Below are 23955 nucleotides of genomic sequence, written 5' to 3'. Positions count from 1 at the left end.
TCTGCTATTATTCTGATAAAATGCTTCTACCAAATTGGTTTGGTCGGGTAGATCTGAACAGATTTCCCAGATCCTTGTCTGGAAATGGGAGCCTGTAACCAGGGGTGAAAGAACTTGAAGCTGGACAATGGCTCCATAGTCTGGAGGAATGCTTCACACTTAGTTGAACGGACTGGTAGGCTACATGCCAGTGGCCCAGTGTCAGATCCTTTAATGCTCAGAGGTACCTCCTCTTGCCCTAGTCTTACTCTGGGCATTTGGACTATCCTCTTCCTCAGCCAGCTGTGACCATCAGGCAGGGCTAACAAGAGCCTCTGTTACACCCTAGATAAAGATTCCCTCTGCCACCCTCATTAGCCTGACTTGGGCAAAACATCATGTCTTTTTTTTAAAAACCATGTTATGTCCACCATCCCTAGCTACTCTTCTCCCAACTCCACAAGCAGGATGTTAATTAACAGGATAAAATGTAGGCTAGGGAATGGGTAAAAGGGCTGGTGAAACAACAACATCTTAACAGCAGCACCTTCCTCAGGGTCTCAGAACATTCGTAAGTGCACCAGCATTCTCTCTGGAAAAACCTTGGGTAGTTAAGGCTAACTTGCGTTACTGAGTCACTTATCAGTATTTGCTTCCTGAAGCTTCAGTTGTTTACAGGAATGTGAGGAATGGTAGTGGACTTGTTTCCCATCACATCCTTCTCCCAGAAATGCAGACAACATACTTTGATGAAGACCCATCTGCTCACATCAGGAGCGCTGAGTTTGAGCCATTATACTCTCTATGGAGACTGACATCCCAGTGGCAAGGCTCCCACATGTAACCCTATTTATATAACTTAGAATAACCTATCACAGAATTCCATTCATCTTCCAGGTCTAGGAAGAAAAATTCACAAGGTTAGGTTCCCAACTTACATAGCAGGTTGCTGTAAACACTTAGGCCACATGTGCCTGTGAGAAATCTAAGACAGAAATGAAGAACTCATGGCAGGCATATTCACAGGACGCAAGATTAAAAACACTACTATAAAAAGCTTGCACATATTACCTTGTGACTGTGTACGGAGGTTATGTGAATCCTTCCTCCACCAGACTTCCATATGCAGTCACAGGATAGTTATCTGCAATCTGTTACAAGCCTCTGCTGTACAGCAAGAGAAATAGAAAGAGATCAAACTACATAGTCAGGGCTGGCCCTGCCATTAGGCAAACTAGACAATAACCTAGGGTGCCAACCTTCTGCGGGCACAAAATTGAGCACCCCCATGTGATTTGGTGATGCTATCAGTGAGGGAGTGTGTGTGTGTGTGTGTGTGCGCCAGAAGCTAGCCTTGCCTAGGGTGCCAGACAGTCTAGGGTACAACCCTGTACATAGTTCTAATTGTTTACACCATACAATGTTAAAGACAAAATAAGTAATACTTTCAAGAATGGTTGCTATCAGTTCTTTGACAGAGAGAGAAGGTGCAGATTTTCTCACAGAGACTGCATCTCTGTGCAAGCAGCTGTTGAATACTTAGGTGCAGTGCAGCTGCTAAAAGCTCAGGACTTGTGTGGCATGAAAAGGTGATTTTAAAAAACCTGGGGGAAAGTGCTTTGATCAGGCTAGCCTTAGAACTAGCAGCACTGTAAAGAGTATAGTTATGAGTTATGTGACCAGACATGGAAGGCCCTACAGAAGAGGTTACCACGTCCCTGTTCCCAAATGGTCTTCAGCAGGAGCTATTTGGCCTCTTGGGGAAATCCATAAATTTACATTTAGGTTTCCTTCGTCAGGCCAAACAGGGACCTCCTCCTCTCCAGTAGACTTCCTAATCTCCAGGTGGTGACTGGAGATCACTTGGGATAACAACTGATCTCCAGCTAACAGAGATCAATTCACCCAGAGAAAATGGCTGCTTTGGAGGGTGGACTCTATGACTTTAAACACCATTGAAGTCCCTCCCCTTTCCAATCCCTGTCCCCCTTAGACTCCACACCCAAAATATCTAGGGATTTCCAAGTTTGGAGCTGGCAACTCTACTCCTGGGGAAATGATGCAGAAGGGGTGGGTAGGCTGAACCTCCTTCTTCACATGGACCACAGCAGGATTCAAAATAGCCATTGCAGCATAGGAATGGAGAAGAACCCACAACTTATGTATGACTGCAGGGTCAGAACCACAGACACATGTAGTATCAAGCCTGTGGGGGATGTAATGAACTGCAGTTCTCTCAGTGCCTATTTTATAACTGGACTGGACATTTTGTGCAAAGGTGTAGGGTTGCCAGGTCCTACCTGCTTCTCAGCAGAGGGATCTTCAGGGATTCCCAGGAGCTTTTGCCATGCACACAAAGCGTGTACAGTGCAATAACATAACCTGGGAGTGACATCATTATGCTGCCAACATAGCACAGTGATTTTCTAGTTTTTGGGCAAAACTTCTATGGTTAGAGTGTCATCGCACAACATTGGCAGCAGCATGATGACACTTCTGGGTGATGTCATTGCACTGCATTTTAGGGCATTTGTGGGTGGCAGGGAAACCCCACCCAGACTGGGGGGCTGGCACTCCTAGAGACCAAGGTAAAGCTAGCCTTCTCTAGGAGTGAAGGGAAAAGGAAGTTAGCTTTGGGAAAGCTATGCTACATATTGTGTATATACCTTGTCTGTTGACAGAGAAGACACTTTCAATCATGTGTGCAATATCACCATTTCTGATGCCCAAAGTAGATGTTAAGTTTGGCCATGAGTCGGGTCCTCCCCCTGTGTTACAGCCGTGAGCCAAATTGGGCCCTGGCAAGCTTGGAACTTCAGTTCCCCAACATCATGTGTGACTGTGCAAACATTGGAGCTGGATCACATGGAAACATGTGCAAACATTGGAGGTGAAACACAGGGGCCAAACTTTATATATGTTCTGAGTCTGAGTTAGTCTTTTCTTATTACTTCAACCATTTTTGATTGTCAAAAGTATGTTTTGTTCGAATACCTCATATAGCAAGAATCATACTTACTTAAAATGGGTGACAGCCTCTTTTCCTTCTGTAATCAGTTGATAAAGTCAATTTATGCAATGAGAAAAATTTAAAAAAATTAAACAAATCTTGAAAAAAAATCATGTTTGGTTAAGAAATGAAAATAACTCACTGGTATGTGGACTTCCATTTCATCAACTTAGGAGGTTTTTACCAGCACACAGTCCTTCTATTCCTATGGTTAATTGCCTTTTAACATCTCATCAAGTGCCTTATTTAACAGAGAACTCGCCCTAATTGACAGTGCACCATTAACCACATATATAATTTCTCTCTCTCAGCACTAGCTGAAGAGAACCAATCAATGATCTAATTTTACTTTTCCCTTTGCATTCTCCAGTTAACTTTCTTCCCTTAGCAACACTGGAACATATGCTTTATCATTGTGTTGTTCTAATCCAACAATATTGTTATGAGCACAATCCAGAAACAAAATAACACTAAGTTATCTGATATCCAGCAGAGTGAAGAACCTGTCTGGTATCAAGGTTAGAGTGCTAGATGCGCAGGCTCAAATTATCACTCTGCTATGGAAACTCACAGGGTGACCTTGGGGCAGTTACTGCCTCTCAGTTTAACTTGCCTCACAGGGTTGTTGGTGTCAGGATAATGGAAGGATGGGAGAATGAGGTTCTAACTTGCTTTGGGTCCCCGTTGGGGAGAATAGTGGAGTATCCATAATATAAAGCTGTGGAGTATAGATAAAAATAAACATAAAAACTTTGTGGACATTTTGCCTCTTAATACACTGCTGACTCCCTTATTTTCAACTCTCCAAAGGTGTTTCTACATCTTCCCAAAATGTGGTTTTCTTCTTTGGGTTTGTCAGCTTTTTTAAAAAACCCTGATTTTTGCTCTTGAGCCAAACTGATCTTTGTGACACCGTCTTGAGTCATACCCTCCAATTTCTAGACATCAAACTGCTCTAAAAGGCACAAGGGGAGGACTGTCTCTTTCCAACTCCCTCTTGATGATCTGACCAAAATAACATTAAATTATCTGATATCCAGCGGGGTGAAGAGCCTGCATGGTCTAGGGCTGCCAAGCCACCGGTCCGGGCGGGGAATCCCCTGCCTGGGAGGTTCCCAACCCACCAGCCCACATTAGGCCAGCAGGTGAACCTCCTCCTACATTGCTGGCGTGATGACGTCACCCGGAAGTGACATCAAAATGGCGGCACCCATGCGGGGCTACTCTAGGCATTTCTGGGAAAACTCTATGGTTTTCCCAGATGCTCTAGCCATTTTGAAGGGGGAAACTCTATGGTACAATAGGTACCATAGAGTTTTAACCTCCCAAATGGCTACAGCATCCGGGAAAACCACAGTTTCCCTGGAAACACCTAGAGCAGCCCTGTACGGGCACCACCATTTTGATGACATCACTTCTGAGTGACATCATTGCTAGGCACGCACACTTTGCATGTGCAAAAGTCCCCCACTATGGCAAGCTGGGGACTTGGCAACCCTAGCGTCGTCATACCTACGATTTTTGTGTTATGTCCACCATCTTGTGTCATACCCACTAATTTCTAGATATCAAACTGTTCCAAAAGGCACAGAGGGAGGATTGTCTTCTCCCCCCTCCTGATGACCTGAATTTTTCTTTTACAGCAAACAGTCAAAACCTTACAAACATATTTATACATTTCATTTCAGTCACAGAAAAAGGGTGACATACAACTCTATTTTCCATAAGGTAGTATGTTGCCCCTTTGTCATTATATGTTGGAATTGTTATTTTCTTGAAAGCGAGGCACCCATTTTCATCAACTGTGTAAGAAAGAAAATTTTAAAAAGCACACCAGAAGACTGAAGTCTTACTTTCTGGAAACTCAGCTACGTAAGACCTTGGAAATTCTGTGAATGGAGTTTCCAGCGTGTTTTTCTCTAAACATAAGGCATACAGGGCTCTGATTCTGACTAGGACAGCAACATGAGTAGAGGAAGGATTATGGCCTCCCTCTCCATTTCCCCTAAATGAAACAGCCACAAACATATTGACAGTTATATGTCTGAGCAATTATATATTCAGTTATATGTTTGGCCCAGTGAAGGAGACAGCAGCACTCTGGGGCCATCTCATATACAGAAAACTACATAAGGGAAAAGCTTCAATGCACCCTTATACCATAGTCTCAGTTTGAATTGGGGGGACCCAAATACCTGAAGTTTAGATGGTGAAAATCATGCATTAGAAGCTTTGTTCATGGAACTCTCCACATCTCAAGCAGCTGAGTCCTGACTTAAGGCATTCCTCTGGGTGGTTTTTTCACGAGAAAACCATTTTTTTAAAAACATAAGTACTCTCCTTCTGAAAAGCCACTAATGAAGATACATGCAGAAGTAAATTCTACTAAGATCCATGGGATTTACTTCCAAGTATATGAGTTTAGAATTGAGTCTCCAGGAAGACCAATGCAATAAAGGTGAGACTACTTAAGAAAGCTCATTTAACATAATGAGAGCTTCAGGGGAACAATCTATTGAATATTGGCTTACATAACAGTCACATTACTGCAAAAGAGAGCTGCCCCCAAGGAGTTTAATATAGCCACAGTGCAATCCTGAGAAGAATTACATCCTTCAGAATCCATGGATTTCAATGGATTTGGAAGGCTGTAACTCTATTTAGGATTGAATTGTAAGCCTCTTAAACATCAGTGTTGACTTTTAGGTGGAAGTTAGTCCCTCTCTCTTTCTTCCTTCTGCAACACAGCTAGCTTTGCCAAACTTGCTCAATTGCACAGGAGCTACAGAGCAAAGCCTCTGTTTTCTCTGTTAAATGAGGCTCCTCCCTTAGGGAGGAAGGGAGGAGGAATAATGCTTTGCCAGACTCTCTCAATTGCACAGCAGAGCTACTGAGCCAAGCCTCTCTTCCTTCTATTGGCTGAGGCTACTCTCCCTCCTGTTCCCCTGGGGAAGGAAGGAAAGAGCCAGAACTTCCTTTGCCCAGTTCCCTGGATTGCATGGAAGAGATACAAAGAAAGCACCTTTAAGACCATTGAGTGCTAATTTTTAAAGTATGTTTTATTTAAAGCTTTTAAAAAATCTTTGTGTTTGTCTGTGTCCTTTGTACAGTTTATATCTCTGTTATCTGGCATTACATTTTATGACACACATGGCCCGGCCCAACAAGGTCTCATTTATGTCCCTTGTAACAAATGGGTTCAACGCCCCTTCCCAGCCAAGATTAATAATTTTATGTTCAATTGGAATTTGGTGGAAGACAACTAAGTACATGTTTGTATCTCTCATATCGAACCAGTGAGATTCAACAAGCTTCATGGTGGCTGGATTGTGTCCAATGTGAATTTAGGAGGACTTTGGCCATTGTTAACACTATGTATGCCTTTTCAGGACAAGGAAGACTTTTGGTCTTACTATCAGTGCTGTGTGGTATTGTCGTGGAAGTCTAAAGTAAGCAAATGTGTATTGTATGAAAGAGACCCCTATAAAGAAACTGCACTGTATTACATTGAGCTTAATAATCAGGTCCAGGAAATTGTCTGATTTTATGCTTTCTGGAAGTAAAAGCAAAAGAGTGTGTCTGTAAACATCCCTTCAAGGAAGAAGACATTTGTTTGCTTTAGAGTTCACTTGGAATTCCTTCAGCATGGACATTTTGACCTGTTACCAGAACCAATCCCTCTCCCAGGCAAAGGAAGCATACCACCACCCAGAACAGTTTTCCTTGTTCAAACCAGGGAATTCTAGCAGGAACTTGTTTGCATATTAGTTCACACCTCCTGATGCAGCCAATCCTCCTGGAGCTTACAAGGTTTTGTAAGCTCTTAGAGGATTGGCTGCATCAGGGGCATGTGGCCTAATATGCAAAGGAGCTCCTTCTAGAATTCCACCCTGGTTCAAACCAAAGAGCTGACCTGCCCTTACTCGTTCTAGAAAGCTTCCTGGACTAGCACAGCTTATCTCCAAGTGATTCCCTCCTTTGACTGGAACTGGTTAGCAGCACGCAGAGTGAATCCGCACTCATACCTCAGATCACCACCAATTTAAGACATGCTACTGGTTTGTATCCAAAGAGCTGTATGGCTAAGGAATGGGAGAAATTCCCACACTTGGAGGCCTACCCCAGTTACACTACTGTAAAACAATGAAGACTAGCGACTGCAACTTTAATGCCAGTCCAGACATATGACCTTATTCAATAACAATCCCTTGTACAGTCTCCTTTCTATCCCATTTATTTGGTTCTACAAGATAAGGTGAGTGACAACCTCTAGTGTGACAGTTAATTTTAACCTCCCTATCAATACACAGCTGCCTTTTAAGTTACAAAAAGTATTCCATTGTTATCATCAAGTAGGGTGACTTGATATCATTTGTCCTAGGACAGCTATAAAAAGAGGAGGCACAGTTGGAAACTGACAGAAGCCTAAAACCTTAGGAATGAAGTTATCATTTTACAAGCCGCCAGATTAGAAGAGGCGCTTCAAATACGAAGAATCTGGCTGAAGTAAACCAGGGCTACTGTTAGGAAATGCCTTAGTAAGGCAATGCATCACTATCACAGACAAAATCAAGTGGAAGAAATGAAGCTACTCTGCTCTAGAAAAGCAATTTGAAGAGACAGTTGGCTTCATGATCTGGGCCAGATCTTTTCTGTCTCTTTGAGTTTCCATAGGCATTATGAGTCTCCACGACTCCTTTAGTTCCATTATCTCACTTTCCACTACCTAGCTGAGATGGCAACTGGCAAGCAAACTGGGATTTTGGAAGAGAGGAAACTGGAATGTGGAAGGTAGGGGGTATCCAAGAAGACTTCAAATTCTTCTATGCTATTGCCAGCCAGCCAAGGCAACCTTTTAACTCTAAAACTAGGATGGCTTCAAATTGAATAGGCTGTGGTCTCAGCCATGATTCACACTCAAATAAGTCTCAGCCACTCACCATATTACTCTGTGTAAGTGCTTGTATATGGAACACCCCAGGGCTTTTTTTGGAGCAGGAATGCACAGGAAGTGCAGTTCCAGCTGGCTTGGTATCAGGGAGCGTGGCCTAAGATGCAAATGAGTTCCTGCTGGGCTTTTTCTGAAAAGCCCTGGAACACCCCACCCCCAACCCCCATGCAACCATGTTTATTTTGCATCGTGGGGGGGATGGCTTTCTACACAGCTTTTCTGGCAACTAGCAAAAAAGTGCAACAAAGCAGGGATGAAAGCCATTGTTTTCCTGGGCCAGTTGGAAACCATACATATATCTTATCACTCAGTGACTCTCAGCTGAAACTGAAAACTGACTCCATTCAAGGAGATGTTTCAGAAGATGGAAAGCAGAATGGAAACTTGGACAGTGTAACTGGGCATGTAGTTACCTTCTTACATGTGTGAGTCATCACTTGATGTTCCCGCCATGTGCAAAATCACCTTGGTTTGGCAATGTGAATACATGTTCACATACCTGAGAGTAAGTCCCACCGACCTCTCTGGAATCTTTGAGTAAATGTGTAATCATTATAGTCTCTGTTCAATCAACATAGCCATTACTGAAGTTAAATGCTTAGAGATCTCAGTCCAACCCTTGGCAATATTACTGTGAAAAAATCTTTACTATAGACAAATGCAATAGACAGCTTTCCTCAAGTACAAATAGCCTCTGAAATTCTGTCCCAGATATCAGCTCAGATGAATTGTTTTTAAAATAAATCCCTAGCAAAGTAGCCTTTTAAACCAACACTCAAACTAGGAGAACATTTGCAGACTCTGCATGATTGCATAGAAAAAACACTAGTACAGTTTGGAAGTTAACCATAACACAAATAGTTTTTCTTCAGAAGTCTCCCTATACCCCTGAGTACCTTGACTTGCATAGCCCAGGCTAGCCTAATTTCATCAAATCTCAAAGCTAAGCAGGGTGGGAGACTATCAAGGAAGTTCAGGGTTGCTCCTCAGAAGCAGGCAATGGTGAATCACCTCTTGCCTTGAAAATCCTATGGGGGTCACAATATGTTGGCTGTGACTTGGTGGCACTTTCCATCATCACACCCCAGATCATGACAAACAGCAACATATCCTTGTGCAGTCTTTTTCTATTGCCAAATGGTGCCTTTCATTTGTCCATTTCATTGTTCATATTTATATTCCACTCTTCTTCAACGAGCTTGGAATGCCATATATGTATTGTGCATTCCCATTGTTCTCATGACACCAAATCAGGAATGCTGAATGACAATGTCAGTGTAGCTCAGGACAGTGTATATCATTCTCCCTTTCTCCATTTTATCCTCATAACAACCCTATGAGATTCTTTAGACTAACAGAGTGATTGGCCCAGCTGGCATTTGAACCTGGGTCTCTCAGATCCTAGTCCTGAACTCTAACCTTTCCTCCTCATCCATCCATCCATCCTCTTTATTAGGCACGTCTCAGCAGAACCAAAGAGACATTTTAAAAAGATTTTTCATTTAGCAAAGTAAAATTACATAAAAACAGAGTGACATAAAATTAAGATACAATTATCCAAAAACAAACATAAACTGTTCATGGATCCCCATTGCAGCTAGCAAATATTTAGCCACCTGCAAGGTGATATAGGGTTTTCTATTTGACAAGAGGTACACTATTAGCTGCTCTTCTGGGAGATCCTGAACATTACGCAGAAGAGGTCTAATAATTAAATTCCTTGGCTCCAAATAAAAATTACAGTAAAGTAATACATGATCTAATTGTTCAGAAATCCCAGCAATACCTTTCACTAAAAGGGGTTCCTCAGTTTCTACAAAATTGAATAGCTGAGGGAAGGATATTAAATTGGGAAAGCAAAAAAAAACTCTTGTGATCATGAGGCAATTCTAGAGTGGATAAATAGGATATACAGCAGTTGTACCCTAGTGTGGTGTGACACCATGGGACACAGGAGAGCAAAATCAATTTGTTAGAGAACACAAGATCTGCAGGACCTAACATCATCCCAAAAAGATATCACTGGATGGTTCCACGCTGCATACGAGTGGTCATATGTTCCCTTGGTAGCAGAAAAACAACAGGAAAAACATGAAAGAAAACAAACATATTTCATTGCATGGATTTGCTGACTCAGGCAGCAACCCCACCCCCAAACAAACCAGTTTTAGCTAGGAGCTGATTAACATTATTTACGTTTGCACTAGGGTTGCCAAGTCCAATTCAAGAAATATCTGGGGACTTTGGGGGTGGAACCAGAAGGCTTGGGGGCGGAGCCAGGAGTAAGGGTGTGACAAGCATAATTGAACTCCATGGGAGTTCTGGCCATCACATTTAAAGGGACAGCACACCTTTTTAAATGCCTTCCTTCCATAGGAAATAATGAAGGATAGGGGCACCTTCTTTTGGGGCTCATAGAATTGGACCCCCTGGTCCAATCATTTTGAAACTTGGGGGGTATTTTGGGGAGAGGCACTAGATGCTATACAGAAAATTTGGTGCCTCTACCTCAAAAAACAGCTCCCCCAGAGCCCCCGATACCTCCAGATCAATCCCCCATTTTAACCTATGAGAATCGATCTCCACATAGGGAATAATGAAGGGCCCAGCAGACATTTCCCTCCCCCCCCTTTCTGGCGACTCTGAAGCGAGGGATTGGCATCTCTACTCATGAGTTGCTGTCAAGTTATTCAAAGTAACACAGACACACCATCCCAAGAGGAAGCCTTTCAATCAGAGACTGAAGCCTCCAGAGGGGGAAAGGCACATGATGGAGTGGGGGCAGGGCTTCCGCCCGCCGGCCAGCTGACTGGGGGCGGGAAGGAGCCTGGGAAAGTGGAAGAACCCCCGCTGGGACCTGGGGATTGGCAAGCCTAGTTTGCACTCACTAAAATTGTTTCAGATCATGTTTTCTGCTAAGTATCTTTCAAAAGGACAAAAGCTTGGCATGAATATGGTACTTCTACATCTGAACTGGTGAGTGTTTTCTGAAAACATTGTATTGTTGTTGTCTCTTCATTGCCTTACAGAGCCAGCAAGACTTCCCTGTGCGTTCTGTAGACAGTAGAAATGATTGCATGCACAACTATAGTCCTAACTAACCTGCATATAAAAGGGGGTGGGTGGGAAGGAAATACCATGCGTTTTCAAACCAGGATATCTGCTTGATGGTATATGAAAATCAGAAGATGCACAAATGCAGCATAAATCTACCAAATTATGTACAGTAGCTAACAACAGGGCCAGTGTGTAGGAGTAGGGTGCCTAGGGTGCCATCTGGCCTACAGTGACACTGGGCACCCCCTCCCACTATGCCACCACACCACTCTCACCTTCCTGGGTCTGTGCAGACCTGAGAAGATGAAAGTGGTGGGACTGGGTGGCTCCTTCACTCTTCAGAGGCTGCCTTTCCTTGCAATGAAAGGCAGCCTCCAAAGAGTGCAGATGCTGCCCAGCCACTTTTGCCTTCCTGGGCTTGGTGGGGGTGGGGGCTAGGGTGCCAGAACTCATGGCATTGGCCCTGGCTGACAAGGAGAGTTTTAAGGTCTGATTAGATGATACGCTGAATGTGAACTGGGTTGAGGGGAACTGCAACCCAACTAGTGTTTAACATATGGCCCAGGACTCATCTTTAAAATAGTGTGTGTTGGGGGGGAGGGCAAATCATCTCCCAAGCACAGCACAGTGGCAGGAGTGTCTTCATCTTTCCCCCCTCTTCTACCCTGCATAGTTTTGCTAACAGAAAAGGGTCATGGAAGCTGTTTATGTCACTGCCAGTTCCATGTGTTTCTTGGACAGATGCCTAGAACCAGCAGTAAGACAGTCTTCTCCCATAGGCCTTTTCTGCTAGTGAAAGTGCATGTGTTGGAAGGGAGAGAATGATGAAGCCACTCCCACCACTGCACCATGCTCAGAAGACAAATCACCTCCACACACTATTTTTAAGGTGAGTCACAGGTCACAAATCAAAAGTGAGTTAAGTTGGGTTTCCCCCCAACTCAGCCAACATTTAATATATGATCTAATCACCTTCTGTTTTGTAATTTGGCAGTTTCCAAAAGTATTAAAATGTATGGGACACAGGTTGTGTAGGGTATGGTTAGAATGAGGGGGCAATCTTGCTGAGCCTGTAAGCACTTTCAGAGTTTTGAGAGCAGGGAATGGGCACCACACAAAATGGCTGCCAAGGGGTTCTGGGGCCAGTTACAAAATATTAGTAAGTTGCAAGCCAAGCATTATTATGAACTTCATAGTTTCTGGGTTCCCTTGTTCTAGTGAGGTGGAGGAAAGACAGGACAGGCTCTTTGTTTGGGAAAGAGATGCTTTGGGCAAGAAACTGGGCACCAGGAAATCCCGTAGTGAGCATCATGGTACCCATGGACGCTACACTAAGGATTGCTGAGTTAGAGAGTAAGTCCAGGAGTTGAGAGACTCGTTATGCCATGCAAGCTTGTTGAATGATCCTGGGCCACTCACAGTCTGTCTCTCAGTCTAACTTACCCCACAGGGTGGTGGTTGTTGTGAGGATAAGATACATGATGAAAGAAAGGTGCTGTAAACAGCTTTCAGTGTATAAGTACCTAAATAAATAAATAAATATTATATTCATCATGTTTAACATCTAAGGATGAACAGAGAAGTTTTATTGAGGTTTTGGCTTGTTAGAAAATTTCCTCAAATATTCCAGTATCATTATGGCATTTATTTGGGGCCTGTGGTAGTGGCTGATGTTTACATTGGTTTTCATAGAAAACACCTGCCCATTTGTGACAAATTTTGTCCTCCAACCAGCTGAGATGGCATTTGCAGCATACCTCTCACTCAGGAGATTCCCCCATCCCTACTTTCAGGGAGAAATGAGAAATCTTCTTCATCTAAGAGACAACTAAAATTCTCAGAGTGGGATGGGAGACATAAATGCTCCAAAAGCCAAGCAATCTGTGCTGCTTGTACACACAAAAACAAGGTCTATAAGAGAACAGGCATACATAATTGGGTTCTCCCAAAGCTGATGCTTCTTTTGTCCCCCTGTATAAAAATCAAAACCTCTGCCTCTCTCCTCCCATCCATCCTGCCTTCTAGCAACACGTACGAGCAAAGCATTTCCAATTCCTGTAATTAGATCAGTGCCCAATAGCTGGAATAACTCAAGCACATAGTATCTAGGATTGAATCACTCCCCAAGGTGGTGACCAAGCAATATGACTGAAGCACAGGAATACTAATCTAAAATGTTCCTGTGTATAGTGTGAACATGTCCCCCTTGGCCTTTCCCTCATAATGACTAGGAATATAGTATATCAGAAAGTACCGAGGATGATCAAGAGGAGGGTAATAACTTTGGACCATATTAGTATGCATTCACATACAAGGCACATATGCTTTGTTTCTGCAATGGGGACTTTCATCCTTCTCTAAGGGTGCGGTCAGACATTCATTATATCCCGTTACCGGCATGAGTGGAGTCCGGAAGCATGTCGGATTTTCAGTGGTTGTCCATACGTCAGCATCTGCCAATGGTGGTTAGCTCGTGGAAGTCCCGTGCTGATGTGCCTTGATTGCAGATTACTTTGATACTGCTTTAAATCCAGAGCAGAACACTTACAATGTTTCCTGAGTGGATTTTCTGCGTCTGAACGTGCCATCGGTGGCGACTTGTTGGAAGCGCACCAGCGCTTCCTGCCACAAGGGATATCATTGCGCAATTGAATGATCGAACAAGAGTTGGCTTGATAAATAGCTTATTTACGGAAATAAAACTCAATTTCGAAAATAAATGTTAACTACATTAACTATGGATCTGAGCTGCTTAGAAATCCTGCGCTTTTTTCAGCATACGAAGCATCTCATTCCAAAAAAGTAGTACAAACGGAGTAGCACACCTGTAAGTGATACTTCCTCTTAACGCGCATGTGCAGAAATGCTGAGTCTACGAAACCAAACAGCGATAGCGGGCATCACTGCTCCTGCGCTAATGCTGATCGCCGTCTCTTGAAAAGAAGTCCGGTAGAGTGCTCTGATCGGCCAGCGACGGGATCAACACGGGAAAGCATGGGAACACAACTGCTGTCTGATCGGGGAATTTGTGCAATGGATTATAATAGAGACGCATTAAAGATGGATTTAATGGTAAGTGTGACTGCACCCTAACTCTTCCTTTATACTTAAATTTCTTTCTAACCCCAGTCACATTTTCTTGTTTGGCCAACGGAATGTTCTGCTGACTGCAGAACTGGTGCAGGGCAATATAAACAGAAAAGAAAGTGCAAGCACAGAAGGCACATTACCAGGGCTGCTCAGTCAGTAAAGGGGCAGAAAAACAAATGGAGTATCTAGCCTCTGAGGAAGAGAAGTGGACAGGGTCCATCACAGCTGCCAGCATAGGTTTACCTTTATTAAAGTTCTCTGTAGAAATTGTATATAGATATTGTAATAGTTTATTATGTCATGGATTTTTATTCTATTCTATTGTATTGATTTTTTAGTGCTTAAGATCTCTGGTCAAAAGGGGTTATTAATAAAAGGCAAAAGGTTTTATCATTCTGGCTGGACAGTGTACCTTGGAGGCATATATCTATTGAGTCAGACTCATTCTTCACTGCCCCTCACTTTCTTTTGCTTCCTCCATGAAATGGAAACATAAAGATGGTGCAGGACAATATAAACAGAAAAGAAAGTACAGACACAGGAAAATGGCCTAGTTGATTCAAATCCTATAGCAAGAGGGAATTTAATTTAGATTAGTTATTATTCTGAAATTAACAGTGTTCAGGGCAGATTTTGGTTAGTTGTGATCTCAATGTACATCAGTAACTGGGTTCATTCAATATATCATCTTACATTAACAAGATTTTCTGCATGAAGCACTTCTGACAGTTAATTTATTGTACTGAATATAATTTATTAAATATCAGACCAAGACTAAGAAAAATGTAAAAGCCTGCTTAACTGCACTGAATGCCTTTGCTGAAACTGAAGCTAAAATCAGTTGTCTATTACCCATTTTCATTAGGGTATTCTAGTGTACACTCTTGTATACAAAGAGAGACTTTTTGTATAAAATGTGCAGAAAGCATAGAATATTTTCAGGTTTGCTTGCCTGAAAATGCTTGTTTTGGCCACATTATGAAACCATGGAACAAACTATGGTTAATTTGTGAAGCTAAAATTCAATTCACATTCAGCTGATAGCCACTGAAATCCTGATTTACCTCGACAAACCAGAATTAAGAACATAACAGAAGACATGGTGGATCAGGTCAGTAGCCAAAACCCAGGTGCCATCAGGCAGTCCACCAGTGGAGCTAGAATTCCAGAAGCCCTGCCACTGTTGCCCCCCCCCCCCGCTAAGCACCAAGAATATAGAGCATCACTGCCTCAGAAATAGTGCTCCATCTATACACTGTGGCTAATAGCCGCTGATGGACCCCTGCTTCATACATTTATCCAATCTTCGCTGGAAGTTGTCTATTATTGTAGCCGCCACCACTTCCTGAGGCAGTGAATTCCGCATGTTAATTACTCCTTGGGTGAAGTACTTCCTTGTATTTGTTCTAAGCCTACTGGTCATTAATTTCATTGAGTGCCCACAAGTTTTTGTATTGTGAGAAAGGGAGAAAAGTACTTCTTCCTTCTCTATCCCAAGGATAATTTTGTAAACTTCCGCATTGTCACCCTTCAGTAGTCATTTTTCCAAGCTAAAAAGCCCTAACCTCTTTCACCTTTCTACATGGGTAAGGTGTTCCATCCCCTTAATCTGCACCTTTTCCAATACTACAACATCTTTTTTTTTTAAGGTATGATGACCAGAACTATATACATTATTCCAAATAAGGCCAGACCATAGATTTATACAGAAACATTATGATACAGGCTGATTTGTTTTCAGCAGGGCTTTTTTTTGTAGCAGGAACTCCTTTGCATATTAGGCCACACACCCTTGATGTAGCCAATCTTCCTGGAGCTTACAGTAGGCCCTTTTGTTGTACTAAGATCCCTGTAAACTCTTGGAGGATTGGCTACATCAGGGGTATGTGGCCTAATATGCAATGGAGTTCCTGCTACAAAAAAAAAAGGGGGGGGGAAACTCTAGATATATTTGTTGCTGGGCTATCAGCTTGAAAGTAAAAAAATAAAATATAGAATCTCACTCATGTTCCAAAACTGAAAACTGAGTGGTAGAAACTAGATGAGCGTAGACAAGCTGGAATGAGTCCAGAGGAGGGCGACGAAGATGGTGAGGGGTCTGGAGACCAAGTCCTATAAGGAAAGGTTGAAGGAGCTGGAGATGTTTAGCCTGGAGAGGAGGCGGCTGAGAGGTGATATGATCACCATCTTCAAGTACTTGAAGGGCTGTCATATAGAGAATGGTGTGGAATTGTTTTCTGTGGCCCCAGAAGGTAGAGCCAGAACCAATGGATTGAAATTAAATCAAAAAAGTTTCCAGCTCAACATTAGGAAGAACTTCCTGACCGTTAGAGCAATTCCTCAGTGGAACAGGCTTCCTCAGGAGGTGGTGGGTTCTCTTTCCTTGGATGTTTTTAAACAGAGGCTAGATGGCCATCTGACAGCAATGAAGAACCTGTGAATTTAGGGGGAGGTGTTTGTGAGTTTCCTGCATTGAGCAGGGGGTTGGACTAGATGACCCTAGAGGTCCCTTCCAACTCTATGATTCTATGATCTTCTTGATGTGTGTAGCTTTATATAGTGCAGCTCAAATACATTATATGGTACAGCTTGGTTCTTTGAGCAACCCACAAGTGCCATTCAAGATCTGTGATTAGATCCCTCAGCATATAATTTTCAGTGCCATCACTCTTCCTCTCAGCACCATTTCCCTGATTGAAAATACCTTCTTCCCACTTGATTTAAAAAAGACAATGATCCGTATTCTGCCTGGTTTCCCTTTCATAGCTCAAAGCACTGGGGGACAGGGAGAGGGAGTTTTCTCAGTAATGAGATAGTTCCTATTCTCAAGGATCGGAGTCTTGATCTGTATCTGGACCATCAGCATTTGCTTTTTTCAACTACATTGAACATTGGAAGGCACAATTTTATGCTGTTGTGCCTTCAGGCAATGTGTCAGACACAGACTGGGCTCCCTAGTAGATAATGCCATAAGCAGGTAACTTTATTTCAACTTTAGCTTGAAGTAGCTTCACTCTTATCTTCTGCAACCAGGAAGATCTATCATTCCCTGGAAAGCAAAGCTTACCTTATCTAACATCCCCAAATGTAATGAGATGTCTATTTTAAAAGGAGTTCATTGCTATTAATGAAGAAGGACAGAGGTCCCATCCTTGCATCTGAAGGAAATGATTTTCTCATATAGTTAATCCCTAGACATTTTGAACCATACCCCAGAAGGTGGAAACTGCTTTCGCCTTCCTGTAACATTAGCTTGCAGCAGCCAATCTGTATCAACAAAAGAGTACTAAGAGAAAATGTAATAGTTTCCAGCATACCAGATTTTCAAAATTGTCCTTGGGGAAAAGACCCTGTGGAGCTTGAAATTGCTGGGTCTACCAAGTTGCATAAATAAATTCACTTGCACCTGTTAGTTTTAGCCCCATTTCCTTCTCCCACGGAAGGGATATGTACCTCCCCCCTTTAGACAGGATTCAAACATAGAGTGAAGGAGCTGCTTTGTCTTTTGTATATTCTCTAGTGTCTGAAGTGGACAGATATTTTGACAGAGAGAATTTAACAACCTTTAGAAAATAACACCTCTGGAGAATAAACTTAGCTAAACTTTAAGCACAGATGTGTGAGTACTTAACTGCAAACCATAGTCAGAGATGAATTATATATCCATCAGAAGATTTTCACACACTACTCTTAAATTGGTTTTTGCATTTCCAATACCTGCATATCAAATTAAAAATCACTGACTAGAATGTAGAAACAGTTTTTAAATTACTTAAGAGAACATAAGAACATAAGGGAAACCATGTTGAATCAGGTCAGTGGCTCATCCAGTCCAACACTCTGTGTCACACAGTGGCCAAAAAACCCAGGTGCCATCAGGAGGACCATCGTGAGGCCAGGACATTAGAAGTTCTCACTGTTGCCCCTCCCAAGCACCAAAAATACAGAGCATCACTTGCCCCAGACAGAGAGTTCCTACAGTACACTGTGGCTAATAGGCACTGATGGACCTCTGCTCCATATGTTTATCCAATCCCCTCTTGAAGCTGTCTATGCTTTTAGCCACCACAACCTCCTGTGGCAGTGAATTCCATGTGTTGATCACATTTTGGGTGAAGAAGTACTTTCTTTTATCTGTTCTAACCCAACTACTCAGCAATTTCATTGAGTATCCATTAGTTCTTGTATTGTGAGAAAGGGAGAAAAGCTGTCTATGCTTGTAGCCGCCACCACCTCCTGTGGCAGTGAATTCCACATGTTAATCACCCTTTGGGTGAAGAAGTACTTCCTTTTATCCATTCTAACCCGATTGCTCAGCAATTTCATTGAGTGCCCATGAGTTCTTGTATTGTGAGAAAGGGAGAAAAGTAGTTATTTCTCTACCTTCTCTATCACGTGCTTCTGACCTTTAGAAAAAATATTGGGAAGGGCCACAAGTCCGTGGCACACGCTCTGCAGGCAGACAGCCCTGATACCTCTGATTATATCTCAGGAAAGAAAGTCTCTGCAAGTCAAAATAGATGGAACTGCGCTAGTCAGACTACCGGCTGACTTATTATAATGAGTTTCATAGCTTTTCAGATCGCATTAACAATATCCACAACATGTCACATTGCAGCCAAACCACATATTGTACTGGAAAAGATCCATGAAAGGATCTTATCATCTCCTCCCCACCCCCCACCCCCGAAATAGCAGCTGCCTGGGGCTACAGTTCAATTAAAAGCCATGGAAGAGGAGATTTAACCCTTCACCTGATGTAGCTTCATCAAGTAAATTGGAATCCCTCCCCCCGCCTTCATCAACTAAATTGAAACCCCTCCCCCCCAGCTATTACCATGGAAAAAGGAAGAAAGATGCCTGCCCATTGCCATTCTTTCCCTTTCTAGGGTTAATAAAAGGGGTGTGTGTGTCCAGTTTCAGTACAAACCCCCAAACAGAAGACAGGGTTAAATTCCCTCTTACCCCTGAATCACATTCCTGACCCAAACTAGGCCCTATATGGCTGCTATTTCCATACTAAGAGGCTAAGAAGATCCATTCATAGATTTCCCAGCATTGTATCTAGTTGGTATGCTAAACATCAGTTGTGAAGACTCTCTTGAGTCACCATCAAAATAAGTTCTGTGGTTTAAATATTGTAGAAAGAGACAGCATCAATTGCATTCATCATAATGATAGTGGGAGAAAGGGGGTGGGTGGGGGTTAACTGATACAGCCAACTTACATAACTCTCCACTTAAAGACTGCAGACTGCCAAACGGAGTTCCTCTATTCCATTTTTACTCTTTCCCTCCCTTCTTGTGCTTCTGTGCTATGTTTACAAGCAACCAACAGCTGCTAGAATGCCAAAAGCTACTCCAAGACGACTACATTTAATAGTAAATCTGCACCGTAGATGGCTCCGGGAGAGACCTCCTCCCTTCTCTGGCATGCCTGAAGATGACAGCTAAAGCTTCACTGGTGACTCAGCTACTCAAGACATATGCAATGCCATTCTGAGCACAGTTATACCCTACTAGGCCCTCTGATTTCAGTGGACTTAGAAGGGCATAACTCTGTTCAGGATTGCACTGTTTGTTTTATTATCTTTATCTAGCCCATTGAGGCTTTTTAAAAGACAGGTTCTTTTTACGTATTAACATGCTGAAAGGAAAATGGTATGTTTCCCAGAAATCTTTAGTGGGAAAAAATTGACTAATTAATTTTGGTGAAGGTGCAGTGTTTTATGAACAAGGGACAATGTTCAGTATCCATTTGGATTAAGATTTATTCTAGAGATAAAGCAGTTCAAAATTCAGAGAGTAACTCAGAGATTATTTTTTGCAGTTCTAGAAAAGTTAAAGTCCTGAACTGATGGGGTCCAGGCTAGCCTGATCTCATTTAGATCTCAAAAGCTCAGCAGAGTTAGCTGCGGTTAATACTTGGATGGGAGACCACCAAGGAAATCATGGGTTCCTATGTAGAGGCAGGTAATGGCAAATCATCTTTTTGTCTCCTGCCTGGAAAACACTACAAGGTTGCCATAAATCAGCTGTGACTTGACAACACTTTTCATTAGGCAATTTAGAACTTCTTAGAAGTTCCGCTGCTTCTTATCCCTTCTTTTTTCAGCCCTCCAACAGGCCTTCCACCCATGATACATGTGGGTTCCTTTCTCCCTAGAGCTTGTATCTTTCCCTATTACCTCTCAGCATGGTATATTGACTGTCTTCACCATTTTACATAGAAGGGAACGGATTTATGCATAGGTGGAAAGTGAGGGCCAAGAGATAATTCCCCCATCTCTTCCATTTTTTTCCTTAGTCCCCAATCTGATGCCTTTCTTGCCAGGTTTCACTGTCCTACCATGCAACCAAACTGGGGCCAGCAATGTATTTCTGGCTAACAGGGCTTTTTTTGAGCAGGAACACAGTGCCAGCTGGCTTGGCATCAGAGGGTGTGGCCTAATATGCAAATGAGTTCCTGCTGGGCTTTTTCCTACAAAAAAAGCCTTGCAAGCTAATATCAAAGCACCCAGATGATTTTTTTTTAAGGCAAAGCTGTTTCAATGAAGGGATATTTAGATTAGAAAATCAGTGGGGTGAGGAGGAGGTAACCTTTCTCTGTCTGTCCAGGGGTGGCTTTTCCCCTGCTGGTTTCAAATGCACTCTTGCCTTGAGAAATGTGTTTCAGACTCCTTGGTGGGGGAAATGAAATATGGGACATGAGTTGGACTTTGGAAAGCATCCCATTCTCAGCTGTAAACCGTCTTTTCTGAAAATGACTTTGCCACTTGAAAGCCATCTGGTGTAGCGCTTATAGTGCCAGACTTGAAGAACTGGGTTCAAATTACTACTCTACTATGGAAGCTTGCTGGGCAATCTAACTGACATCACCAAAAGTTGTTGTAAAAACAAAGCAGAAGAGAACAGAACAAAGTTTGTCAACCACTTTCAATCACTGCTGGGGGAAAGTGAGGTAGAAATAAGTAAATACCGTACATTCAGCAAAGAGCTTTAAGAAACTATTATTCTCAATAGCATGAGAATAATTCTGAAAAGGTTTCTGTAGTAGTGGTGAAAAGTGCCATCAAGTCACAGATGACTTACCACAACCGTCGGGTTTTCAAGGCAAGAGACATGCAGAGGTGGCTTGCTGTTGCCTGCCTTCATGTCACAACCCTGGTATTTCTCAGGTCTTCCATTCACATACTAAACCAGAATCGACCCTGCTTAGCTTCTGATATCTGACAAAAACGGTACACATTGTTTAACTACTGCTTAGCATCAAGCAGTAATCTGAGAGTTTTACACCATAATAAGAGGCTGCATTAAATCTTTTCAACCACAAAAAGCTTCAGTATATCTATTTTCATCATCTCAAAACTATACTGATGTTATGCATATGTTAGTAGATATTTACATACGCTGATATCAAAATTAAATTTCTGTGGAGAAACATGCATGAACTAGTCAATCTCTTTTGTGCATCGGTATGAGATCTAGGTGCTATTTCCAGGTAATAGCATGTTAATCATTTAAAAGTATAATTTTGTTTTAAGGTGAGCAGTGCTGTTTAACACTGCTAAGCAAAGACATATGTCTGGCAGCTCAAATACACCCGCAAAACCAAACATTTGATAATCTAATTTTATTTTTCAACAACATGCAGGCAAATTTGTCTTAAATATCAGCATGGATCCTTCTCTCCTGACATTTTTGAAATGACAGACATCCAGATTTGCTATGGATTAAAGCATTTGAGCTTGCTAAATGGCTTGAAGCAATTGTTATTGGATTGCATACAGGAAAGCAAAACAAACTGATCCACAGGATAATGAAGAGAATTAAATTCAATCTTTCACATGTGAAGAGTACTCAGAGGGAAAGAATATTATCCCTCTTGTAGCTTTTGTGGATATGCCAGGCTCTCCTCTATGAATGAGTCCAGACAAAGACATAAACAGAAACATTCAATGGCTTGGAACTAAGGAAACATTCCTCGTAGAACTGTAGGAGTGCGGTGGCTTTGAGTGCTCTAAAAATGGGTCAAGTCTCCCTAAAACTGAAGCCAGCCAAGGCATCACTCTTTATGGGAGAGAGGCATAGCTAAGCATAAGCAGAAAGCCTGGCTCAATTAACTGCTGCAACTCCTGCTACAAAGATCCCAGGTATTCAGGCTGCTTGATACCTGGAGAACCACTTAGCTAAGAAAGCACTGGGAGAATAACTGTAACCAAGGAAGGATGCGCTTCTTTGAATTATATTGATATTTCAAGAAACCCTGTTTTGTAAGAGTTGGTGGGTCACTGAAAGACTGAATGAGACCCAGATTAGATGTGATTTGGGGTGAGGTGCTATTCACATGTCTACCTGTCCATTTATAAAGGACAGGAGGAACTTTTTTTTTGTTTACAGAAAATGTATACTATCTCATTATTTACATGTACTCTGCTGCGTAAAGCTTTTTCCTTCCATCCTGGCTCCATTATTCCAGAAATCATCTAAACTAGACGATTTTTTCATAAAAGAATTAGTATTTATCTACTTAGCACATTTTAGTCCTGCCCTTTCTCCAAGGAATTCAGGGCAATGTACCTGGGCACATTGTTCTCCCTTTCACCTTCACAACAACCCTGTGAGGTGGGTCAGGCTGAGAGCAAGAGATTAGCCCAAGGTCACCCAACAAGCTTCATGGCACAGTGTAACTTTGAGACTGAGTTTCCCAGAACTTAACCATGATATTTTAACCAAAACACCAAGCTCAGTGAGGTAAGGAATGGGGATTGGGTCAGATTTAGGGCTCCCTACCCACACACTCCATTTCCTGTCTTCAGTCTATATGTGAATAAGCAGGCACAAGGGAGCTCCGTGGCGCAGAGTGGTAAGCTGCAGTACTGCAGTCCAAGCTCCGCTGTGATGACCTGAGTTTGACCCCAGCAGCAGCTGGGTTCAGGTAGCCGGCTCAAGGTTGACTCAGCCTTCCATCCTTCCAAGGGTAGTAAAATGAGTACCCAGCTTGTTTGGGGGAGAAGTGTAGATGACTGGGGAAGGCAATGGCAAACCACCCCACAAAAAGTCTGCCAAAAAAGCGTCATGATGTGCCATCACTCCATGGGTCGGTAACGACTCCATGCTTGCACAAGAGACTACCTTTTTCCAGGCACATTATTATAATGCCTGTGCTCTCACATCTGTTTTAACCTAAAGGGCCTTTGCTAAATATCCAGTAAGTTTTTAATGGAAGTAGTAAGATAGACTGTTTCTCATCAAGCAGAACTTAGGGTACATTGGGGCAGGAGAGACGTCTCACCTGTTTCTTCAAGGGTCTACTTGTATTGTACTGAACAGCATGAATGCTGCTCTGACTTCTGTACCATGATCATGCATGTTATTGACTGTGGAAGCAAGCCCTCTTTTACTAGTGGAACCAACCTCCAGGCATACGCTTCAGTCCATCAGCTAAGATCTCCCTGCTGTGACAAGCCCTGCTGTGTGTGCCCCTGCCTTCAAATGTGAGGCAGGGCTTTTTCAGCAGGGGCACCTTGCCTGTGGAATGCCTTTCCCATTGATGCTTGCTTGGACCCTACCTTAATCTCTCTTATGCAGGACTTTTTTTTTTAAGAAAAAGCCCAGCAGGAACTCATTTGCATATTAGGCCACACACCCAGCTGGAACTGGTAAAAAAAAAAAGCCCTACTTTTATGCACCAATCCAAAACAGTGCTTTTTACTCAGGCTTTTAATTGAAGGCTTGATCTTTTGTCGTACTTTTTATAATCTTAACTGTTTGGGGACTTGTTTTAAGGCACTTGAGTGTTTTATATTCTTTTATGGTCTGGCTGCTTCTTTTTTTAATGCTGAATTTTTAATTGTTAACTTTTATGG

This window comes from Heteronotia binoei, chromosome 9 (genome assembly GCF_032191835.1).
Source record: "Heteronotia binoei isolate CCM8104 ecotype False Entrance Well chromosome 9, APGP_CSIRO_Hbin_v1, whole genome shotgun sequence".
Taxonomy (NCBI): Eukaryota; Metazoa; Chordata; class Lepidosauria; order Squamata; family Gekkonidae; genus Heteronotia; species Heteronotia binoei.
The sequence above is the reverse complement of the archived record's forward strand: the minus strand, read 5'-3'. Positions refer to the sequence as shown.